Raw genomic sequence first — 19,992 nt, forward strand, 5'->3', positions numbered from 1 at the left:
CACCACTTCGTCCACTTCGTCAACTTCGTCCACTTCCTCCACTTCGTCCAGTTCTTCCACTTCGTCCACATTCACCACTTCCTCCACTTCGTCCACTTCGACAATTTCGTCCACTTCGTCCATTTCGTCCACTACATCAAGTTCGTCCACTTCCTCCACTTCGTCAAGTTCGTCCACTTCGTCCACTTCCTCCAGTTCTTCGATTTCGTCCACTTCCTCAAAATCATCCATTTCTCCACTTCCTCCACTTCATTCACTTCGTCCACTTCATGCATTTCCTCCACTTCCTCCACTTCGTCCACTTCCTTCATTTCGTCAAGTTCGTACACTTCCTCCACTTCCTCCACTTTGTCCACTTCGTCCACTTCGTCACTTCGTCCAATTCGTCCACTTCGTCCACTTCGTCAACTTCTTCCACTTCGTCCACTTCGTCAACTTCGTGCACTTCCTCCACTTCCTCAAAATCGTCCACTTCCCGCACTTCTTCCACTTGGTCAACTTCATCCACTTCCTCTATTTCGTCAACTTCGTCCATTTCGTCCACTTCGTCAAGTTTGTCCACTTCCTCCACTTGCTCCACTCCGTCCACTTCGTCAACTTCCTCCACTTCTTCCACTTCCTCCACTTCCTCCAGTTCGTCAACTTCGTCAACTTCCTCCACTTCGTCCAGTTCCTCAACTTCTTCCACTTCGTCCACTTCTTCCACTTCCTCTACTTCCTCCACTTCGTCAACTTCCTCCACTGCCTCCACTTCGTCCAATTCCTCCACTTCTTCCACTTGCTCCACTTCCTCCACTTCCTCCATTCCATCAACTTCCTCCACTTCCTCAACATCGTCGATTTCCTCCACTTCCACCACTTCATTCACTTCATCCACTTCATCCACTTCATCCACTTCTTCCACTTCTTCTACTTCGTCAACTTTGTCCACTTCCTCCACTTCCTCCACTTCGTCGACTTGGTCTACCTCGTCCACTTGGTCTACTTCTTCTACTTCCTCCACTTCCTCCACTTCCTCCACTTCGTCCACTTCTTCCACTTCCTCTACTTCCTCCACTTCCTCCACTTCGTCAACTTCCTCCACTGCCTCCACTTCATCCACTTCGTCCAATTCCTCCACTTCTTCCACTTGCTCCACTTCCTCCACTTCCACCATTTCGTCAACTTCCTCCACTTCCTCAACATCGTCGATTTCCTCCACTTCCACCACTTCATTCACTTCATCCACTTCACCCACTTCTTCCACTTCTTCTACTTCGTCAACTTTGTCCACTTCCTCCACTTCGTCGACTTGGTCCACTTCGTCCACTTGGTCTACTTCTTCTACTTCCTCCACTTCCTCCATTTCCTCCACTTCGTCTACTTCCTCCATTTCGTCCACTTTCTACACTTCCTCAACATCGTCGATTTCCTCCACTTCCTCCACTTCATTCACTTCATCCACTTCATCCACTTGTTCCACTTCGAGAAGTGGAAGAAGTGGATGAAGTGGATGAAGTGAACCTCCACTTCGTCCACTTCAACAATTTCGTCCACTTCGTCCATTTCTTCCACTTCATCTAGTTCGTCCACTTCCTCCACTTTGTCCACTTCCTCAAGTTCTTCCATTTCGTCCAATTTCTCAACATCATCCATTTCTCCACTTCCTCCACTTCATTCACTTCGCCCACTTCCTCCACTTCGTCCACTTCCTCCACCTCGTCCACTTCCTTCATTTCGTCAAGTTCGTCCACTTCCTCCACTTTGTCCACTTCATCCACTTCGTCCAATTCATCACTTCGTCCAATTCGTCCACTTCGTCCACTTCGTCAACTTCTTCCACTTCGTCCACTTCGTGCACTTCCTCCACTTCCTCAACATCGTCCACTTCCTGCACTTCTTCCACTTCGTCAACTTCATCCACTTCCTCCATTTCGTCAACTTGGTCCATTTCGTCCACTTCGTCAAGTTTGTCCACTTCCTCCACTTCGACCACTTCGTTAACTTCCTCTACTTCCTCCACTTCTTCCACTTCCTCCACTTCCTCCACGTCATCCATTTCCTGCACTTCCTCCACTTCGTCAACTTCGTCAACTTCCTCCACTTCGTCCAGTTCCTCCACTTCCTCCACTTCGTCCACTTCTTCCACTTCCTCTACTTCCTCCACTTCCTCCACTTCGTCAACTTCCTCCACTTCCTCCACTTCGTCCAATTCCTCCACTTCTTCCACTTGCTCCACTTCCTCCACTTCCTCCATTTCGTCAACTTCCTCCACTTCCTCAACATCGTCGATTTCCTCCACTTCCGCCACTTCATCCACTTCTTCCACTTCTTCCACTTCGTCAACTTTGTCCACTTCCTCCACTTCCTCCACTTCGTCGACTTGGTCCACTTCGTCCACTTGGTCCACTTCGTCTACTTCCTCCACTTCGTCCATTTCCTCCACTTCGTCCACATCCTCCATTTCGTCCACTTTCTCCACTTCCTCAACATCGTCGATTTCCTCCACTTCCTCCACTTCATTCACTTCATCCACTTCATCCACTTCTTACACTTCTTCCACTTCGTCAACTTTGTCCACTTTGTCCACTTCGTCCACTTCGTCCACTTCGTGCACTTCATCCACTTCATCTACTTCCTCCACTTCCTCCATTTCATGCACTTCCTCCACTTTATCAAGTTCGTCCACTTCGTCCTCTTGGTCCACCTCTTCCCCTTCGTCCACTTCCTCCACGTCGTCAACTTCGTCCACTACGTCCAGTTCGTCGACTTCGTCAAGTTCGTCCACTTCGTTCACTTCCTGCATTTCCTCCACTTCGTCCACTTCGTCCACTTCCTCCAGTTTGTCCACTTCCTCCACTTCGTCAAGTTCGTCCACTTCGTCCATTTCGTCCATTTCGTCCACTTCACCAAGTTCGTCCACTTCCTCCACTTCGTCAACTTCGTCCACTTCCTCCATTTCGTCCACTTCCTCCACTTCCTCCATTTCGTCCACTTCCTCCACTTCATTCACTTCCTCCACTTCGTCAACCTTGTCCACTTCCTCCACTTTGTCAAGTTCGTCAGGTCTTTCCACTTCCTCCACTTCGTCCACATTCTCCACTTCGTTCACTTCGTCCACTTCGTCAATTTCGTCCACTTCGTCCATTTCGTCCACTTCACCAAGTTCGTCCACTTCCTCCACTTCGTCAACTTCGTCCACTTCCTCCATTTCGTCCACTTCCTCTACTTCCTCCATTTCGTCCACTTCCTCCACTTCATTCACTTCCTCCACTTCGTCAACTTTGTCCACTTCCTCCACTTCGTCCACTTCCTCCACTTCGTCAACTTCGTCCGCTTTGTCCATTTCGTCCACTTCGTCAAGTTCGTCCTCTTCCTCCACTTCGTCCACAACCTCCACTTCCTCCAATTTGTCCACTTCCTCCACTTCCTCCACTTCCTCCACTTCGTCCACTTCGTCCTCTTCGTCCACTTCTTCCACTTCGTCCACTTCATTAACTTCGTGCACTTCCTCCACTTCCTCAACATCGTCCACTTCCTCCACTTCATTCACTTCTTGCACTTCTTCCACTTCGTCAACTTCGTCCACTTCCTCCATTTCGTCAACTTCGTCAACTTCGTCCACTTCGTAAACTTCGTCCACTTCCTCCACTTGCTCCTCCACTTCCTCCTCTTTGTCCACTTCATCCACTTCGTCCAGTTCCTCCACTTCGTCCACTTCGTCACTTCGTCCACTTCGTCAACTTCTTCCACTTCGTCCACTTCGTGCACTTGCTCCACTTGCTCCACTTCGTCCACTTCGTCCATTTCGTCCACTTCCTCAAGTTCGTCCACTTCCTCCACTTCCTCCACTTCGTCAACCTCGTCAACTACGTCAACTTCCTCCACTTCGTCCACTTCGTCCACTTCGTCAACTTCGTCCACTTCCTTCCACTTCGTCCACTTCGTCCACTTCCTCCACGTCGTCAACTTCGTCCCAGTTTGTCCACTTCGTCAACTTCGTCCACTTCATCCACTTCGTCCTCTTCGTCCACTTCTTTCACTTCGTGCACTTCGTTAACTTCGTGCACTTCCCCCACTTCCTAAACATCGTCGACTTCCTCCACTTCCTCCACTTCCTGAAGTTCTTCCACTGCGTGAACTTCGTCCACTTCCTCCATTTCGTCAACTTCGTCCATTTCGTCCACTTCGTCAAGTTCGTCCACTTCCTCCACTTCCTCCACTTCCTCCTCTTTGTCCACTTTGTCCACTTCCTCCACTTCCTCCACTTCCTCCACTTAATCAAGGTCGTTCACTTCCTCCACTTCGTCAACTTCGTCCACTTCCTCCATTTCGTCCACCTCCTCCATTTCGTCCACTTCCTCCACTTCCTCAACATCGTCGATTTCCTCCACTTCCTCCACTTCATTCACGTCCTCCACTTCGTCAACTTTGTCCACTTCCTCCACTTCCTCCACTTCGTCAACTTCGTCCACTACGTCCCCTTCCTCCACTTCCTCCACTTCATCCACTTCCTCCACTTTCTCCACTTCGTCAACTTCCTCCACTTCGTCCTCTTCGTCAACTTCTTACACTTCGTCAACTTCGTGCACTTCCTCCACTTCCTCAACATCGTCCACTTCCTCCACTTCCTCCACTTCATTCACTTCCTGCACTTCTTCCACTTCGTGAACTTCATCCACTTCCTCCACTTCGTCCACTTCGTCAAGTTCGTCCACTTCGTCAACTTCGTCCACTTCGTCAACTTCCTCCACTTCGTCCAATTCCTGCACTTCCTCCACTTCTTCCACTTCCTCTACTTCCTTCACTTCCTCCACTTGCTCCATTTCATCCACTTCCGCCACTTCATCAACATCATCGATTTCCTCCACTTGCTCCACTTCATTCCCTTCATCTACTTCATCCACGTCATCCACTTCCTCCACATCCTCCAATTCATTCACGTCATCCACTTCATCCACTTCTTCCACTTCGTCGACTTCCTCAATTTCGTCAACTTCGTCCACTTCGTCCATTTCGTCCACTTCGTCAAGTTCGTCCACTTCCTCCACTTCATTCCCTTCCTCCACTTCCTCCACTTCGTCCACTTCCTCCACATCGCCCACTTCGTCAACTTCGTCAACTTCCTCCACTTCGTCCATTTCTTCCACTTCGTCCACTTCGTCTACCTCATCCACTTCCTCCACTTCGTCAACTTCCTCCACTTCGTCCAGTTCCTCCACTTACTCCACTTCGTCCACTTCTTCCACTTCCTCTACTTCCTCCTCTTCCTCCACTTCGTCAACTTCCTCCACTTCCTCCACTTCCTCCACTTCGTCCACTTGCTCCCCTTCCTCCACTTCCTTCATTTCGTCCACTTCCTTAACATCGTTGATTTCCTCTACTTCCTCCACTTCATTCCCTTCATCCACTTCATCCACTTCTTCCACTGCTTCTTCCACTTCGTCGACTTTGTCCACTTCCTCCATTTCCTCCACTTCGTCGACTTGGTCCACTTCGTCCACTTCGTCTACTTCGTCCACTTCCTCCACTTCCTCCACTTCCTCCACTTCCTCTACTTCATCCACTTCCTCCACTTCCTCCACTTTGTCCACTTCCTCCACTTCCTCCATTTCGTCCACTGCCTCCACTTCCTCAACATCGTCGATTTCCTCCACTTGCTCCACTTCATTCACGTCATCCACTTCATCCACTTCTTACACTTCTTCCACTTCGTCAACATCGTCCACTTCCTCTACTTCCTCCACTTCGTCCACTTTGTCCACATCCTACACTTCGTCCACTTCGTCCATTTCGTCCACTTCGTCTATTTCGTCCACTTCGTCCACTTCGACCACTTCGTCCACTTCGTCCACTTCGTCAACTTCTTCCACTTCGTCCACTTCGTCAACTTCGTCCATTTCCTCCACTTCTTCAACATCGTCCACTTCCTCCACCTCATTCACTTCCTGCACTTCTTCCACTTCGTCAACTTCGTCCACTTCGTAAACTTCCTCCACTTCGTCCACTTCTTCCATTTCCTCCACTTCGTCCACTTCGTCAACTTCATCAACTTCCTCAACTTCGTCCAGTTCCTCAACTTCTTCCACTTCGTCCACTTCTTCCACTTCCTCCACTTCGTCCAGTTCCTCCACTTCCTCCACTTCTCCATTTCTTCCACTTCCTCCACTTCCTCAACATCGTCCATTTCCTCCACTTCCTCCACTTCATTCACTTCATCCATTTCTCCCACTTCATCAACTTTGTCCACTTCGTCCACTTCGTCTACTTCCTCCACTTCCTCAACCTCCTCCGCTCCATCCGCTTCGTCCACGTCGTCAACTTCGTCCACTTCGTCCTCTTGGTCCACTTCTTCTACTTCGTCCACTTCCTCCACGTCGTCAACTTCGTCCACTTCGTCCCTTTCGTCACTTCGTCCTCTTCTTCCACTTCACCTACTTCCTCCACTTCCTCCACTTCCTCCACTTCCTCCACTTCGTCCAGTTCGTCCACTTTGTCCACTTCGTCACCTTCGTCAACTTCGTCCACTTCGTCCATTTCGTCCACTTCGTCAACTTCATCCACTTCCTTCACTTCCTCCATTTCCTCCACTTCGTCCACTTTGTCCACTTCGTACACTTCGTCAGCTTCGTCAAGTTCGTGAACTTTGTCCCCATTGTCCACTTCGTCAACTTCCTCCACTTCCTCCACTTCCTCCACTTTGTCCACTTCGTCCACTTTGTCCACTTCGTCCACTTCGTCAACTTCGTCTACTTCCTCCACTTGCTCCACTTCCTCGACTTCATCCACGTCGTCAACTTCGTCTACTTCGTCCACTTGGTTCACTTCGTCTACTTCGTCCACTTCCTTCACTTCATCCACTTCGTCCACTTCGTCAAGTTCGTCCACTTCCTCTACTTCCTCCACTTCTTCCACTTCGTCCACTTCCTGCACTTCCTCCACTTGCTCCACTTCGTCCACTTCGTCCTCTTCTGGCACTTCGTCCACTTCCTCCACTTTGTCCACTACCTCCACTTTGTCCGCTTCATCCACTTCGTCCACTTCCTCCACTTCGTCCACTTCGTGCAATTCTTCCACTTCCTCCACTTCCTCCACTTCGTCCACATCCTCCATTTCGTCCACTTCCTCCACTTCATCCACTTCCTCCACTTCGTCAACTTTGTCTACTTCGTCCACTTCGTCACTTCGTTTACTTTGTCCACTTCGTCAAATTCGTTTACTTCGTCCACTTCGTCCACTTCTTCACCTTCTTCTTCCACTTCGTCAAATTCGTAAACTTCGTCAAGCTCGTCCCCTTCATCAAGTTCGTCCCCTTCGTCCACTTCCTCCACTTCGTCAACTTTTTCGATTCGTCCACTTCGTCAACTTCGTCCACTTCCTCCACTTCCTCAACATAGTCCACTTCCTCCACTTCATTCATTCACTTCCTACACTTCTTCCACTTCCTCCACTTCCTCCATATCCTCCATTTCTTCCACTTCTTCCAATTCCTCAATATCGTCCATTTCCTCCACATCCTCCACTTCATTCACTTCCTCCACTTCGTCAACTTTGTCCACTTCCTCCACTTTGTCCACTTCGTCTACTTCGTCAACTTCTTCAGCTTCATCCATTTCGTCCACTTCGTCAAGTTTGTCCACTTCCTCAACTTCCTCCACTTCGTCAACGTCGTCAACTTCGGCCACTTCCTCCACTTCCTCCGTCTCCCCCACTTTGTCCACTTCGTCCACTTTGTGAATTTCCTCCACTTCTTCCACTTCCCCCACTTCCTCCACTTCGTTCACTTCGTCCACTTCGTCAAATTCATCAACTTCCTCCACTTCGTCCAATTCTTCCACTTCCTCTACTTCGTCCACACTCTCCACTTCCTCCACTTCTACCACTTTGTCAACTTCGTCCATTTCGTCCGCTTCATCAAGTTCTTCCACTTCCTCCACTCCCTCAACATCGTCCATTTCCTCCACTTCTTCCACTTCATTCACTTCCTCCACTTCGTCAACTTTGTCCACTTCCTCCACTTCCACCACTTCGTCAACTTCGTCCACTTCCTCCACTTCGTCAACTTCGTCCACTTCGTCCATTTTGTCCTCTTCGTCAAGTTCGTCCACTTCCTCCACTTCCTCCACCTCCTCCACTTTGTCCACTTCGTCCACTTCGTCAACTTCCTCCACTTCCTCCACTTCGTCCACTTCTTCCACTTCCTCCACTTCGTCCACTTCCCCCACGTCCACCACTTCGTCCACTTCGTCCACTTCGTCCACTTCGTCCCGTTATTCCACTTTGTCCCCATTCACCACTTCCTCCACTTCGTCAATTTCGTCCACTTCGTCCATTTCGTCCACTTCATCAAGTTCGTCCACTACCTCCACTTCGTCAAGTTCGTTCACTTCGTCCACTTCCTCAACTTCATCCACATCCTCCAATTCTTCCATTCCGTCCACTTCCTCAACATCATCCATTTCTCCACTTCCTCCACTTCATTCACTTCGCCCACTTCCTCCACTTCGTCCATTTCCTCCACTTCGTCCACTTCCTTCATTTCGTCAAGTTTGTCCACTTCCTCCACTTCCTCAACTTTGTCCACTTCGTCCAATTCGTCCACTTCGTCCAATTCGTCAACTTCTTCCACTTCGTCCACTTCGTCAACTTCGTGCACTTCCTCCACTTCCTCAATATCGTCCACTTCCTGCACTTCATTCACTTCCTGCACTTCTTCCACTTCGTCAACTTCATCTACTTCCTCCATTTCCTCAACCTCGTCCACTTCGTCCATTTCGTCCACTTCGTAAAGTTTGTCCACTTCCTCCACTTGCTCCACTTCGTCCACTTCGTCAACTTCCTCCACTTCCTCCACTTCTTCCACTTCGTCCACTTCCTGCACTTCCTCTACTTCGTCAACTCCGTCAACTTCGTCCACTTCGTCAACTTCGTCCACTTCGTCAACTTCGTCGATTTGGTCCATTTCGCCCACTTTGTCAAGTTCGTCCACTTCATCAACTTCGTCCACTTCGTCCACTTCGTCAACTTCGTCCACTTCGTCAACTTCGTCGATTTGGTCCATTTCGCCCACTTTGTCAAGTTCGTCCAGTTCTTCAACTTCCTCCACTTCGTCCACATTCTCCACTTCGTTCACTTCGTCCACTTCGTCAATTTCGTCCACTTCGTCCATTTCGTGCACTTCATCAACTTCGTCCACTTCCTCCACTTTGTCCATTTCCTCCACTTCCTCCACTTCCTCAACATCGTCCATTTCCTCCACTTCCTCCACTTCACTCACTTCCTCCACTTCCTCCACTTCCTCCACTTCCTCCACTTCCTCCACTTCCTCCATTTCGTCCCCTTCCTCCACTTCCTCCACTTCCTCCACTTCCTTCACTTGCTCCACTTTGTCCACTTCGTCCAGTTCGTCCACTTCGTCCTCTTCGTCAACTTCTTCCACTTCGTCCACTTCGTCAACTTCGTGCACTTCCTCAACTTCCTCAACATCGTCCACTTCCTCCACTTCCTCCACTTCATTCACTTTCTGCACTTCTTCTACGTCGTCAAGTTCGTCCACTTCCTCCATTTCGTCAAGTTCGTCCACTTCTTCCACGTCCTCCACTTCGTCCACTTTGTCCACTTCGTCCACTTCGTCCACTTCGTCCACTTCGTCCACTTCGTCCACTTCGTCCACTTCGTCCACTTCGTCCACTTCGTCCACTTCGTCCACTTCGTCCACTTCGTCCACTTCGTCCACTTCGTCCACTTCGTCACTTCGTCCAATTCGTCCACTTCGTCCACTTCGTCAACTTCTTCCACTTCGTCCACTACGTCAACTTCGTGCACTGCCGCAACTTCCTCAGCTTCGTCCACTTCCTCCACTTCATTCACTTCCTTCACTTCTTCCACTTCGTCAACTTAGTCCACTTCCTCAACTTCGTCCACTTCGTCCATTTCGTCCACTTCGTCAAGTTCGTCCACATCTTAGAATCAAAATCTATGCAAATTTTTGCATTTTTCGTAAACTTAACGCTTCATAATCGATTATCACTAAGTTATAATCGATTATTCATGCATCAAATTCAATTCTGGAAAATCTTGAGCAGATAATCGATTATCAATATGCATAATCGATTATCATGCAATTCTGGGTAGTAATTATTGAACTGATAATCGATTATCACGAGCCATAATCGATTGTCGCGCTGACAGTTTCAAAAATAGAGCCGTTGGAGCATCCCATAACGGCTATAAACGACCATAAAAATCTAAGTTTGATTGTTATGTTATTTTCTTTATGGTATTTAGTTTCTTAATGAATTTCATGTAATTCCTTTCTGTTCTTAATATAATGAGCTTTTATTTTTTGCATATATTCTATTTTTGAGGGGGAGCTCATATTAAGGGGGAGGTTATTACATTATTCTTTTTGCTTCTGATCAAAAAGGGGGAGAAGAATAATACAAGGGGAGAAGTATAAATTATTACAGGTATTGCTAACCTTGTTGTTGTTTGTTAGCTTGTATGTTTTGCAGGTAAGCCAAACTTGCTTTTAAAATTGAATTTTTGATCATCATCAAAAAGGGGGAGATTGTTACCAATAAGGAGTATTGGTAAATCTTGAAGAAATTTGTTTTGATGATGCTACAAGAAGTTTTAGTTGCAGAAGATATTAGAATTAGTTAAAAGCAATTTGTAGAAATTAAATGTAGTAGGAAATTCTTGTAAACCTTGTAAACTTGCATTTTTAACTACAATAATCGATTATGATTAAGCAATAATCGATTATCACAAGTCATACTTGAATAATCGATTATCACTTCATATAAGCGATTATCACATTTTTGAAAACCTATAACGGACTTGAATAATCGATTGTCACTTACAATAATCGATTATTCATGGCAGTTGGGAGCTGACCTTTGGCACTCAGTGTACTTGGCTATATATTTTGTTTTGGAGAAATTAGAGAGCAACGTTTTTTGAACTGAGAAAGCTTAGAACACTGTGTGTCAGAGGAACGTTCTCAGAAAGCTTTTTGTTCATTGTTCCCTTGCTTGGTCTTGTGAAAGGAGAGGCTCGCGTATCGTGTGTCGATAGTCGGAGCAGACTCTCTTCAAGTTAGCAAGGTGCTCTGCCCGGTCTTGTGAAAGGAGCAGCTTGTGAATCGTTGGTCGATTGCTGAAGCGGTTCTCTTCAAGTTGGTAGAGTGGTTCTATTCATTTTATTCTTGTTCATTATCTTGTAATCTGTTAAACAATTTTTTAGTGAAAAAGGTTAATCACTATTTATAGTGATTAACGACTGGACGTAGAATCTTTTGATTCGAACCACGATAAAAATTCTGTGTTGATCTTCTTATTCCCTAAACTCATTTTATTTTACGTATATCAACTGTTTGATTAATTTTCTGAAAGAAAATTATTTTTACTAAAAGGACCAAATTAAGTTTAATTGTGATCGAATACGCTTTCCACTCTCTGAGTATTAATTCCGCTGCGCTATACTCTTCGAAAAATACCCCCTCCGATACCATCACTTAGTCAACTTCCTCCACTTCCTCCACTTGCTCCCCTTCCTCCACTTCCTTCATTTCGTCCACTTCCTCAACATCGTTGATTTCCTCCACTTCCTCCACTTCATTCACTTCATCCACTTCTTCCACTTCGTCGACTTTGTCCACTTCCTCCATTTCCTCCACTTCGTCGACTTGGTCCACTTCGTCTACTTCGTCTACTTGGTCCACTTCGTCTACTTCCTCCACTTCCTCCACTTCCTCCACTTCCTCCTCTTCATCCACTTCCTCCACTTCCTCCACTTTGTCCACTTCGTCCACTTCCTCCACTTCCTCCACTTTCTCAACATCGTCGATTTCCTCCATTTCCTCCACTTCATCCACTTCATCCACTTCATCCACTTCTTACACTTCTTCCACTTTGTCCACTTCCTCCACTTCGTCCGCTTCCTCTACTTCGTCCACTTGGTCCACTTCGTCCACTTTGTCAACTTCGTCCACTTCGTACACTTCTTCCACTTCCTCCACTTCCTCCACTTCTTCCACTTCGTCCACTTCCTCTATTTCCTCCACGACGTCAACTTCTTCAACTTCGTCCACTACGTCCACTTAGTCCACTTCGTCCACTTCGTCAAGTTCGTCCGCTTCGTCCACTTCCTCTACTTCCTCCACTTCCTCCACTTCGTCCACTTCTTCCACTTCCTCTTCTTCCTCCTCTTCCTCCACTTCGTCAACTTCCTCGACTTCCTCCACTTCCTCCACTCCGTCCACTTGCTCCTCTTCCTCCACTTCCTTCATTTCGTCCACTTCCTCAACATCGTTGACTTCCTCCACTTCCTCCACTTCATTCACTTCATCCACTTCTTCCACTTCTTCGACGTTGTCCACTTCCTCCATTTCCTCCACTTCGTCGACTTGGTCCACTTCGTCCACTTCGTCTACTTGGTCCACTTCGTCCACTTCGTCCACTTCGTCTACTTCCTCCACTTCCTCCACTTCCTCCACTTCCTCCATTTCGTCCACTTCTTCCACTTTCTCAACATCGTCCATTTCCTCCATTTCCTCCACTTCATCCACTTCATCCACTTCATCCACTTCATCCACTTCTTACACTTCTTCCACTTTGTCCACTTCCTCCACTTCCTCCACTTGGTCCACTTCGTCCACTTCCTCCACTTGGTCCACTTTGTCCACTTTGTCAACTTCGTTCACTTCGTACACTTCTTCCACTTCCTCCACTTCCTCCACTTCTTCCACTTCGTCCACTTCCTCCACTTCTTCCACTTCGTCCACTTCCTTTATTTCCTCCACGACGTCAACTTCGTCAACTTTGTCCACTACGTCCACTTCGTCCACTTCGTCAAGTTCGTCCGCTTCGTCCACTTCCTCTACTTCCTCCACTTCCTCCACTTCCTCCACTCATTCCACTTCCTCCACTTCGCCCACTTCCTCCACTTCCACTAGTTTGTCCACTTCGTCAACTTCGTCAACTTCGTCAACTTCGTCCACTTCGTCCATTTTGTCCATTTCGTCCACTTCGTCAAGTTCGTCCAGTTCTTCCACTTCCTCCACTTCGTCCACATTCTCCACTTCCTCCACTTCGTCCACTTCGTCAATTTCGTCCACTTCGTCCATTTCATCCACTTCATCAAGTTCGTCCAATTCGTCCACTTCCTCCATTTCGTTTACTTCCTCCACTTCCTCAACATCGTCCACTTCCTCCCCTTCCTCCACTTCCACCATTTCGTCCACTTCCTCCAATTGATTCACTTCATCCACTTCTTCCACTTCGTCAACTTTGTCCACTTCCTCCACTTCCTCCACTTCATCCACTTCCTCCACTTTGTCAGCTTCGTCCTCTTGGTCCACTTCTTCCACCTCCTCCACTTCCTCCATTTCCTCCACGTCGTCCACTTCGTCCACTTCCTCTACTTCCTCCACTTCCTCCACTTCTTCCACTTCCTCCACTTCCTCCACTTCCTCCAGTTTGTCCACGTCGTCCACTTCGTCAACTTCGTCCACTTCGTCCATTTTCGTCCACTTTGTGAAGTTCGTCCAGTTCTTCCACTTCCTCCACTTTGTCCATATTCTCCACTTCCTCCACTTCGTCCACTTCGTCAATTTCGTCCACTTCGTCCATTACGTCCACTTCATCCAGTTCGTCCACTTCCTCCACTTCGTCAACTTCGTCCACTTCCTCCATTTTGTCCACTTCCTCCATTTCGTCCACTTCCTCCACTTCCTCAACATCGTCCATTTCCTCCACTTCCTCCACTTCATTCACCTCCTCCACTTCCTCCACTTCATTCACCTCCTCCACTTCCTCCACTTCGTCCACCTCCTCCACTTCCTCCACTTCGTCCACTTCGTCAAGTTCGTCCCCTTCCTCCACTTCCTCCACTTCCTCCACTTCCTCCACTTTGTCCACTTCCTCCACTTCGTCCTCTTCGTCCACTTCCTCCATTTCGACCACTTCGTCCACTTCGTCCCCTTCCTCCACTTCCTCCACTTCCTCCACTTCCTCCACTACCTCCACTTCGTCAACTTCGTCAACGTCGTCCACTTCGTCAACGTCGTCCACTTCGTCAACTTCGTCCACTTCGTCAACTTCCTCCACTTTGTCCAATTCCTCCACTTCCTCCACTTCGTCCACTTCTTCCACTTCCTCTACTTCCTCCACTTCCTCCACTTCGTCAATTTCCTCCACGTCCTCCACTTGCTCCCCATCCTCCACTTCCTTCATTTCGTCCACTTCCTCAACATCGTTGATTTCCTCCACTTCCTCCCCTTCATTCACTTAATCCACTTCTTCCACTTCGTCGACTTTGTCCACTTCCTCCATTTCCTCCACTTCGTCGACTTGGTCCACTTCGTCCACTTCGTCTACTTGGTTCAATTCGTCCACTTCGTCTACGTCCCCCACTTCCTCCACTTCCTCCACTTCCTCCTCTTCATCCACTTCCCCCACTTTGTCCACTTCCTCCACTTCCTCCATTTCGTCCACTTCCTCCACTTGCTCAACATCGTCGATTTCCACCATTTCCTCCACTTCATCCACTTCATCCACTTCTTACACTTCCTCCACTTCCTCCACTTCTTCCACTTCGTCCACTTCCTGTATTTCCTCCACGACGTCAACTTCGTCAACTTCGTCCACTACGTCCACTTCGTCCACTTCGTCAAGTTCGTCCACTTCGTCCACTTCCTCTACTTCCTCACTTCGTCCACTTCTTCCACTTCCTCTACTTCCTCCTCTTCCTCCACTTCGTCAACTTCCTCCACTTCCTCCACTTCCTCCACTTGCTCCCCTTCCTCCACTTCCTTCATTTCGTCCACTTCCTCAACATCGTTGACTTCCTCCACTTCCTCCACTTCATTCACTTCATCCACTTCTTCCACTTCGTCGACTTTGTCCACTTCCTCCATTTCCTCCACTTCGTCGACTTGGTCCACTTCGTCCACTTCGTCTACTTGGTCCACTTCGTCCACTTCGTCTACTTCCTCCACTTCCTCCACTTCCTCCATTTCGTCCACTTCCTCCACTTTCTCAACATCGTCGATTTCCTCCATTTCCTCCACTTCATCCACTTCATCCACTTCTTACACTTCTTCCACTTTGTCCACTTCCTCCACTTCCTCCACTTCCTCCACTTCCACCACTTCCTCCACTTTGTCCACTTGGTCCACTTCGTCCACTTTGTCAACTTCGTCCACTTCGTACACTTCTTCCACTTCCTCCACTTCCTCCACTTCTTCCACTTCGTCCACTTCCTCTATTTCCTCCACGACGTCAACTTCGTCAACTTCGTCCACTACGTCCACTTCGTCCACTTCGTCAAGTTCGTCCGCTTCGTCCACTTCCTCTACTTCCTCCACTTCCTCCACTTCCTCCACTTATTCCACTTCCTCCACTTCGCCCACTTCCTCCACGTCCACTAGTTTGTCCACTTCGTCAACTTCGTCAATTTCGTCAACTTCGTCAACTTCGTCCATTTCGTCCACTTCGTCAAGTTCGTCCAGTTCTTCCACTTCCTCTACTTCGTCCACATGCTCCACTTCCTCCACTTCGTCCACTTCGTCAATTTCGTCCACTTCGTCCATTTCATCCACTTCATCAAGTTCGTCCACTTCGTCCTTTTCCTGCATTTGGTGCACTTCCTGCACTTCCTCAACATTGTCCACTTCCTCCCCTTCCTCCACTTCCACCATTTCGTCCACTTCCTCCACTGGATTCACTTCATCCACTTCTTCCACTTCGTCAACTTTGTCCACTTCCTCCACTTCCTCCACTTCATCCACTTCCTCCACTTTGTCAGCTTCGTCCTTTTGGTCCACTTCTTCCACCTCCTCCACTTCCTCCATTTCCTCCACGTCGTCAACTTCGTCAACTTCGTCCACTACGTCCACTTCGTCCACTTCGTCAAGTTCGTCCACTTCGTCCACTTCCTCTACTTCCTCCACTTCCTGCACTTCTTCCACTTCCTCCACTTCCTCCACTTCCTCCAGTTTGACCACGTCGTCCACTTCGTCAACTTCGTCCACTTCGTCCCTTTTCGTCCACTTTGTCAAGTTCGTCCAGTTCTTCCACTTCCTCCACTTTGTCCATATTCTCCACTTCCTCCACTTCGTCCATTACGTCCACTTCATCATGTTCCTCCACTTCCTCCACTTTGTCAACTTCGTCCACTTCCTCCATTTTGTCCACTTCCTTCACTTCCTCCAGTTCGTCCACTTCCTCCATTTCCTCAACATCGTCCATTTCCTCCACTTCCTCCACTTCATTCACCTCCTCCACTTCCTCCACTTCATTCACCTCCTCCACTTCCTCCACTTCCTCCACCTCCTGCACTTCCTCCATTTCGTCCACTTCGTCAAGTTCGTCCCCTTCCTCCACTTCCTCCACTTCCTCCACTTTGTCCACTTCGTCCACTTCGTCCTCTTCGTCAACTTCTTCCACTTCGTCCACTTCGTCAACTTCGTGCACTTCCTCAACATCGTCCACTTCCTTCACTTCCTCCACTTCATTCACTTCCTGCACTTCTTCTACTTCGTCAACTTCGTCCACTTCCTCCATTTCTTCAACTTCGTCCATTTCGTCCATTTCGTCAAGTTCGTCCACTTCCTCCACTTTTTCCACTTTGTCCACTTCGTCTACTTCGTCCACTTCGTCAACTTCTTCCACTTCGTCCACAACGACAACTTCGTGCACCTCCGCCACTTCCTCAATATCGTCCACTTCCTCCACCTCATTCACTTCCTGCACTTCTTCCACTTCCTCAACTTCGTCCACTTCCTCAATTTCCTTAACTTCGTCCACTTCGTCCATTTCGTCCACTTCCTCAAGTTCGTCCACTTCGTCAAGTTCGTCCACTTCCTCCACTTCCTCCACTTCCTCCACTTCCTCCACTTCGCCCACTTTGTCAACTTCGTCAACTTCCTCCACTTCCTCCACTTCGTCCACTTCATCCACTTCATCCACTTCGTCCACTTCGTCCACTTCGTCAACGTTGTCCACATCGTCAACTTCGTCCACTTCGTCAACTTCGTCAACTTCGTCCACTTTGTCAACTTCCTCCACTTCGTCCAGTTCCTCGACTTCTTCCACTTCGTCCACTTCGTCTACTTCCTCCACCTCCTCCACTTCCTCCACTTCATCCACTTCCTCCACTTCCTCCACTTCCTCCACATCCTCCATTTCGTCCACTTCCTCCACTTCCTCAACATCGTCGATTTCCTCCACTTCCTCCACTTCAGTCACTTCATCCACTTCTTACACTTCTTCCACTTCGTCAACTTTGTCCACTTCGTCCACTTCGTCCATTTGGTCCTCTTCGTCCACTTTGTCAACTTCGTCAACTTCGTCCACTTCTTCCACTTCCTCCACTTCCTCCACTTCTTCCACTTCGTCCACTTCCTCCATTCCTCCGCGTCGTCAACTTCGTCAACTTCGTCAACTACGTCACTTCGTCCACTTCGTCAAGTTCGTCCACTTCTTCTACTTCGTCCAGTTCTTCCACTTCGTCCACATTCACCACTTCCTCCGCTTGCACCAGTTTGTCCACTTCGTCCATTTCGTCCACTTCGTCAAGTTCGTGTAGTTCTTCCACTTCCTCCACTTCGTCCACATTCTCCACTTCCTCCACTTCGTCCACTTTGTCAATTTCGTCCACTTCGTCCATTTCGTCCACTTCATCAAGTTCGTCCACTTCCTCCATTTCGTCCACTTCCTCCACTTCCTCAACATCGTCCGCTTCCTCCCGTTCCTCGACTTCCACCATTTCGTCCACTTCCTCCACTTGATTCACTTCATCCACTTAATCCAATTCTTCCACTTCTTCCACTTCGTCAACTTTGTCCACTTGGTCCACTTGGTCCACTTCCTCCACTTGGTCCACTTCGTCTACTTTCTCCACTTCCTCCACTTCGTCCACTTCGTCAATTTCGTCCACTTCGTCCATTTCGTCCACTTCATCAAGTTCGTCCACTTCGTACACTTCCTCCATTTCGTCCACTTTCTCCACTTCCTCAACATCGTCCACTTCCTCCCCTTCCTCCACTTCCACCATTTCGTCCACTTCCTCCACTTGATTCACTTCATCCACTTCATCCAATTCTTCCACTTCTTCCACTTCGTCAACTTTGTCCACTTCCTCCACTCTGTCCACTTCCTCCACGTGGTCCAGTTCTTCCACTTCGTCCACTTCCTCCATTTCCTCCACGTCGTCAACTTCGTCCACTTCCTCCATTTCGTCCATTTTGTCCACTTTCTCAAGTTCGTCCAGTTCTTCCACTTCCTCCACTTCGTCCGCATTCTCCACTTCCTCCACTTCGTCCAATTCGTCAATTTCGTCCATTTCGTACACTTCATCCAGTTCGTCCACTTCCTCCATTTTGTCGACTTCCTCCACTTCCTCCATTTCGTCCACTTCCCCCACTTCCTCAACATCGTCCACTTCCTCCACTTCCTCCACTTCCTCGATTTTGTCCACTTCGTCAAGTTCGTCCCCTTCCTCCACTACCTCCACTTCCTCCACTTTGTCGACTTCGTCCACCTCGTCCTCTTCGTCAACTTCTTCCACTTCGTCCACTTCGTCAACTTCGTGCACTTCCTCCACTACCTCAACATCGTCCACTTCCTCCACTTCCTCCAGTTCATTCATTTCCTGCACTTCTTCTACTTCGTCAACTTCGTCCTCTTCCTCCATTTCGTCCACTTCGTCCATTTCGTCCACTTTGTCAAGTTCGTCCACTTCATCCACTTCCTCCACTTCCTCCACTTCCTCCACTTCCTCCACTTCGCCCACTTCGTCAACTTCCTCCACTTCGTCCACTTCGTCCAGTTCATCCACTTCATCCACTTCCTCCACCTCGTCCACTTCGTCAACTTCGTCAACGTCGTCCACTTCGTCGACGTCGTCCACTCCGTCCACTTCGTCAACTTCGTCAACTTCCTCCACTTCGTCAACTTCCTCCACTTCGTCAAGTTCCTCCACTTCCTCCACTTCTTCCACTTCCTCTACTTCCTCCACTTCCTCCACTTCGTAAACTTCCTCCACTTCCTGCACTTCGTCCACTTCGTCTACTTCCTCCACTTCCTCCACTTGCTCCCCTTCCTCCACTTCCTTCATTTCGTCCACTTCCTCAACATCGTTGATTTCCTCAACTTCCTCGACTTCATTCACTTCATCCACTTCATCCATTTCTTCCACTTCTTCCACTTCGTCGACTTTCTCCACTTCTTCCATTTCCTCCACTTCGTCGACTTGGTCCACTTCGTCCACTTCGTCTACTTCCTCCACTTCCTCCACTTCCACCAGTTTGTCCACTTCGTCCACTTCGTCCACTTCGTCCACTTCGTCAACTTCGTCCACTTCGTCCATTTCGTCCATTTCGTCCTCTTCGTCAAGTTCGTCCAGTTCTTCCACTTCCTCCACTTCGTCCACATTCTCCACTTCGTCCACTTCGTCCACTTCGTCAATTTCGTCCATTTCGTCTACTTCATCAAGTTCGTCCACTTCCTCCACTTCCTGAACATCGTCCATTTCCTCCACTTCTTCCACTTCATTCACTTCCTCCACTTCGTGAACTTCGTCCACTTCCTCCACTTCGTCAACTTCGTCCACTTTGTCCATTTCGTCCAGTTCGTCAAGTTCGTTCCATTCCTCAACTTCCTCCACTTCCTCCACTTAGTCCACTTCGTCCACTTCCTCCACTTCGTCCTCTTCCTCAACTTCTTCCGCTTCTTCCACTTCGTCCACTTCGTCAACTTCGTGCACTTCCTCCACTTCCTGAACATCGTCCACTTCCTCGACTTCCTCCACGTCATTCACTTCCTGCACTTCCTCCACTTCCTCAACATCGTCCACTTCGTCCATTTCGTCCACTTCGTCAAGTTCGTCCACTTTCTCCACATCCTCCACATTGTCCACTTCGTCCACTTCGTCGACTTCCTCCATTTCGTCAACTTCGTCCACTTCGTCCATTTCGTCCACTTCGTCAAGTTCGTCCACTTCCTCCAC

Source organism: Vigna umbellata, chromosome 9 (genome assembly GCF_029865625.1).
Source record: "Vigna umbellata cultivar VRB3 chromosome 9, Vumbellata_1.0, whole genome shotgun sequence".
Lineage (NCBI taxonomy): Eukaryota > Viridiplantae > Streptophyta > Magnoliopsida > Fabales > Fabaceae > Vigna > Vigna umbellata.